This window comes from Anomaloglossus baeobatrachus, unplaced genomic scaffold (genome assembly GCF_048569485.1).
Source record: "Anomaloglossus baeobatrachus isolate aAnoBae1 unplaced genomic scaffold, aAnoBae1.hap1 Scaffold_370, whole genome shotgun sequence".
NCBI lineage: Eukaryota > Metazoa > Chordata > Amphibia > Anura > Aromobatidae > Anomaloglossus > Anomaloglossus baeobatrachus.
The window spans coordinates 302,628-308,288 of record NW_027443048.1 but is presented as its reverse complement, the minus strand read 5'-3'; positions in this window follow the sequence as shown (position 1 = coordinate 308,288).

The window sequence follows — 5,661 nt, the reverse complement described above, 5'->3', positions numbered from 1 at the left end:
GGTCCTAGGGAGCAGTTGTTGGAGGCTCTGCCCACTATTCAGAAGGTAAACTATGCCTCAGTAGATGGAGTAAGGTCAGTCGCCCACGCGTGTGCCTTTTCCAACTCCAGCAGATGAGCATTATGGCTAAAAAACTGAAGCGTGGATTTTCAGTTGTAAATAAAATTATGCGCAGTACCATGCCGGGGGGACAATCTATTTGAGTTCGCCTTAGACAGCATCCTGGAGAAAGCAGCGGCCAGAAAGAGAACTTTTTCTCCTCCCTCTGGATCCAGGTTTAGAGGTTCCTTTCGGACCTCAGGGGGAAGAAGGAAGGGAGAGAAAGAAAGTTGTATCAGGGGGCGCCCTTGGTTAAGAGAAATGGTTCAAACAAAGGGGTTCTTATTCAATAGACCCTCAAAGAGAGGAACTCCTAAGAGACAATGAAGCCAGGCCTCGGGTGGGGAGAAAGGCTAAGGCAATTTTATCACCAGTGGACCGGCCTCCGGCTGGGTACTAAAAACAGTCTCCCTCGATCTCAGGCTTACACTTTGTTCCCTCCCACCACAGTACATAATAAGGTCCCAGGGTAGCGCAAAAAAACAGGTGGTTCTGTAAGGGGAAGTCAAGTCGAGAAGAAGGTATTGGTCGGGGTGCCAGAAGCAGAAATGGGAACCAGGTATTACTGAAGATGGTCCTGAAGGATCCATCAATCTATGATCTCTGAATCACTACTTAGAAGTAGAAAGATTAAAGATGGAGACCCTGAGATCAGCAGTAGGGCCTACTGTTCCCCTTCTGCTACATATTGGTAATAGACCTGATGGTTGCTTATTACCACGTCCCGATCCACGAAGACCACCATAAATATCTCAGGCTGGCAGTGAAGATTGAAGGGAAGCTGACTCTCCTTCAGTACCAGTGTCTCCCGTTTGGCATTTGAGCTCCGAGGGTGTTCACCAGAATTGTGGCAGAAATGGAATCTTATATATGGAAAAAGGACATCTTAATAGTCCCCCTACCTGGACAACTTCATGATAATAGGAAAGCCAGGAGGGGTCTGTTCAGCAGCCGTCAGCCAGGTCACCTCAGACCTCTCAGAGCTAGGATAGTTGGTAAACAAGACAAAATCTAGGAAAAACACGGCTCAAAATCCGGTATTTTTGGGCATCAATCTAGAACAGTGGTTCCCAAACTCCAGTCCTCACGACCCCCAACAGGTCATGTTTTCAGGATTTCCTTAATATAGCACAGGTGATGTCTTGATAATGATTCATCACCTGTTCAATAGTAAGGAAATCCTGAAAACATGACTTGGGCCATGAGGACTGGAGTTTGGGAAACACTGATCTAGACTCAGTCTGTTACCTCCCACCAGAAAAAATATCCAAAATAAAACAAAGTCTTATCAGCTCAGACGAGGCCGGAGAATTTCACTGAGAAGAGCAATGTCCCTAATAGGTTCCTTGACGTCTACAGAAAAGTTATCTCAATTCCACACAAGAAGCCTTCAGGGGACAGGTTTTGTCCTTTCAGACAGCACAGCTGGACCTACAACACACGTTCCAGCTATGAAGAGAAGTCCTGAGATCTTTGGGTTGGTGCCGGGACGGAGAGAATCTGAGAAAAGGAGTTCCCTGGAACACAGAAGAGCCGGTGGCCATCAACACAGATGCCAGCCCAGTGGGGTGGAGAGCCTACATAAAGGGGCCAGTACCTTCAATTGGAATGGAACCCAGCCTTCCAAAACGGCTCCTCGAATCTGAAGCAACTAACCTCAGTGATGGAAGCGTTACAGGTACTAGTAGAAAATACCGCGGGGAAAATGTGGTCATCTTCTCAGACAATACGGTGGTGTCCTACCTGAGGCACCCATGTCAAAATACCTAATGGAAGATACGGAAAAAAATTTCAGTATAGCAGAAATGAGCTTGCGGTCACTCTCCTGAAGGGCTCAGCCAACATCATAGCTGACTACCTCACCCACCATACCTTACAACAAACCGAATGGGACCTGAAACTAAGAGGTGCTCAAACAAATCTGTCTAGGTTGGGGAACCAGAAATAGATTTACTAGCAAATGAGGAAAATCGACAGACAGATTCTTATCCCTAAATGCCAGAGGAGGGCCGGAGGGAATAGACGTAATCCTACAGAGATGGGACTTCCGACGCGTTTCCACCATTCCCACTAGCGCTGAAGAAAATCAGGAAAGACCAGGCCAGAGTCATCATGATTGCCAAGGAGGGCCTGGTTCACGTGGCTGAGAATATTGTCTGTACTGGACCCCTGGATAATTGCCAGACATGCATGGCCTACTTTCTCAGGGGCCGGTCCTGCATCCTCAAGTACAGGAGTTAAACCTGACAGCCTGGAACTTGAGAGGAAATTTCTAGCAGCCTGGGGATTTTCACCAAACCTGACTTCCACATTCCTCCGTAGAAGGAAGGAAGTTACCTCTACCAAATATGCAGCAGATTGAGGGAAATTCCTAGAGTTCTCAGGGCACAGGTTAACTGTGCAACAATAATAACACCTCTGCTATCGGCACTTAAGAGTTTCTGCAGAATGGTCTAGAAAGGGGCCTATCTACTGGTACATTTTAAAGTACAGGTAGCAGCCTGAGGCGCACTCTTTGATACATAAGGTTTTGGACCATCCATGGGTGCGTAGGTTCATTAGGGCCTCATTTACTTCTAGACCAATAGCATGGCCTAGGATAACCCCTGGGACCTTAACCGGGTATTGAATGCCTTACAAAATATCCCTTTGAGCCCATCTCCTCGGGCTTCACTAAGGCCCTCACCCTACTAGTGACACTATTGGTGACGTTAACATTAGCCACACATATTTTGTAAGCTACAAGCAATTTCCATTGACCCGGCCTTTCTTCCAAAAGTCAACTTGAAATTCCATAGAGGCCAGGAAATGTTACCTTCCTTCTGTGATAATCCCAAGGTAAGCAGGTCTTCCATTCCCTGGATGTCAGGAGGATCGTCCTGAGATACCTGGACATATCAGAGCCTTGGCGAAAATCCTCCACCATGTTCGTTCTTTTAGAAGCCCAAATAGGGGGGAGAGCGGCAACCTGGTCCACTATTGCCTAGATGGTGAGGGAGGCCATTAGTTTGGCATACTCCACGTCAAGACAGCCCCCCCCCCCCCCCCCCCCTCAGATGATTAGGGCCCCTTCTACTAGGGCTATATCCACATCATGGATGGAGAGGGCGAATGCCTCAGTAGAGCAGATCTGTAAGGCCACAATGTGGCCATCACCTTTCACTTTTTTAAGCACTACCGTTTGGATCTGGGTCTTTCGGATCTGTCCTTTTGGAAGAAAGGTGCTTTCTGCGGTGGTGCGACCCTAAATATCTTCTATTTTATTCTGTCGCGTACGGTGCTGTCAAAGAGAAGAGAAAAGATAATTACTTACCGGTAGTTGGATTTTCCAGAGCCATGACAGCTAGTTGCTTCCCTTGTTTGATGGTGGATTTTATCATTTTAAAAAAAGCACAATGGGGCTTCTCCCGTCTGTTGATGGATATGACTATTAACAAAGCGGTTACCTCGAAGCCTCTATAAAGACACTGGGGCTTTGGAGAGAGAGGTTTCCTGTTACTGGGGTTGGATTCACTCTCTTGTACGGTGCTGTCATGGCTCTGCAAAATCCAATTACCGGTAAGTAATTAGAAAGATGATAAACTACTGAAGGCTCCAGTGAGCAGGTCTGGGGCCATAATCTGGAAGCAGAAAGAACATGATTTCACCATAAAGCGGCCACCATCAGGTGCTCCCCTCAAGATTTCAGATAGAGGAGTGAAAAGAATTATCAGAAGTTGTCCAAGAGCCAAAAAATATCTGTGGAGAGCGACAGAAAGACCTGGAATCGGCAGCTGCAATTTTGTTCATAACTAATCGAGTCCCCCTCTCCATGGCCTGTATGCACGCTCCTGTATGCACGCTCACCACACAAGACTCCATTGCTGAACAAAATGTAGGGTCAAGCGCGTTTAAAGTTTACTCAACAACATATAGAGAAGCCTGTGAAATACTGGAGAATATAGTCTGGTCATATGAGACCAAACTGAACTCTTTGGAGGCCATAACACACACCATCTTTGGAGGCCAAAAGGCAAATCTCCCCCAAAAACACAAACGGTGAAGTGTGGAGGTATCATGGAGTGCGGCTGTTTTTCAGCAGATGACACTGCCAAACTTCATATGATTGAAGGACGGATGATTGGATAACTGTACGGAGAACTTCCTGATACAAATCTGCAGCCATCTACCAGGATGATGAAGCTGAAATGAACAAGGACATTTCAGCAGTCAATGATCCCAAACACACGGCCAAGGAGAGAGAAACTAAATCTGCTGGAATGGCCAAGCCGATCACTGGAGCCGAATCCAATAGAAAATGTCTGGAAGGAACTAAAGCTCAAAGATCATAGAAGGAGCCGGGACCTGCAGGATGTGAGGAGTGTGTGCGGAAGAATGGGCCAAAATCCAGCTGAGCAATGCAGGCGACTAGTGTCTCCATACAGGATGTGAGGAGTGTGTGCGGAAGAATGGGCCAAAATCCAGCTGAGCAATGCAGGAGACTAGTGTCTCCATACAGGATGTGAGGAGTGTGTGCGGAAGAATGTCCAAAATCCACCTGAGCAATGCAGGCGACTAGTGTCTCCATACAGGATGTGAGGATTGTGTGCGGAAGAATGTCCAAAATCCACCTGAGCAATGCAGGTGACTAGTGTCTCCATACAGGATGTGAGGATTGTGTGCGGAAGAATGTCCAAAATCCACCTGAGCAATGCAGGCGACTAGTGTCTCCATACAGGATGTGAGGAGTGTGTGCGGAAGAATGGGCCAAAATCCAGCTGAGCAATGCAGGTGACTAGTGTCTCCATACAGGATGTGAGGAGTGTGTGCGGAAGAATGACCAAAATCCAGCTGAGCAATGCAGGCAACTAGTGTCTCCATACAGGAGGTATCTGGAGGCTTCATCACCAACAAAGGAGAAAGTACCAAAGATTAAATAAACTTCAGTAACGTGTTCAATACTTTCCCTGTGTCATTTCTCATTATTACACATAATTTATAGAGATCTATGGTGATTTCTTTGCCTGTGTGAATTGGATCGTTTGTTACCGACATCTGGTGAGAAATTATCAATAGCACCTATATAAAAATACTTACTTAGAAGATTGGTGAGGTGTTCAATACTTATCATCTGTATATATTATCTCTGTATCAGGACAAACCATAAAATATCCAGGACACCCCTCTAATATAATTGGCTAATCTTCAGGGTGCGGTGAGCTCATGACAACACTTCCGGTTCAGTCTTCATTCACACAGCGGGGGAGGGGTCATGGAGCAAATTTTCCAGAATTTTTGTTAGAAATCACTCGGTCAGCGATCCTAAAAGGAGGCGCTGATGGAAGCTCGGCGTGTAACCAGGGGCTGTCCAGAGTGATCTATAGGGTGGTGTCTCTAGAGAGGAGGCTCCTCTGCACGGAAGTCCTGTGTCTGTACAGATATTGCATTGTAGTCTGTGGTCTGTAAGTTCTTAGGCCGTTACCTTACGCACGTGACCTTCAGTACACTAAACGGAGAAGACCTTAACCTGTTACATGCTGTAGACTGTGTACAGATCTGACCTGTCCTCCGCTCTCTGCAGGT